The sequence below is a fragment of the Paralichthys olivaceus genome, chromosome 2 (genome assembly GCF_024713975.1).
Source record: "Paralichthys olivaceus isolate ysfri-2021 chromosome 2, ASM2471397v2, whole genome shotgun sequence".
NCBI classification, from domain to species: Eukaryota; Metazoa; Chordata; class Actinopteri; order Pleuronectiformes; family Paralichthyidae; genus Paralichthys; species Paralichthys olivaceus.
The window spans coordinates 4,752,226-4,752,500 of record NC_091094.1 but is presented as its reverse complement, the minus strand read 5'-3'; positions in this window follow the sequence as shown (position 1 = coordinate 4,752,500).

Genomic DNA, 275 nt, shown 5'->3' with positions numbered 1-275 from the left:
CAGCTGACCAGCTAAAGGTACATGTCAAAATCATGGAGCTTTACAGAGTCACAGAAATCCTCTGTAGATGATTTCACTTCAGTTCGGCTTTTGTGGTTAAACTAGCCCACAAGGATGCAGCCTCTGATTTGAGACACAGGTCATGGATCACATGTTCAAATGTTAACGTTGTCATGCCAACCAACAAACCAAAGCACAAGATTCATTTAGATTGAGCAGAGGGCCGGTATCCATAGGGACCATTAATGTGAAATAAATGTAGCTTTAATAAAAAA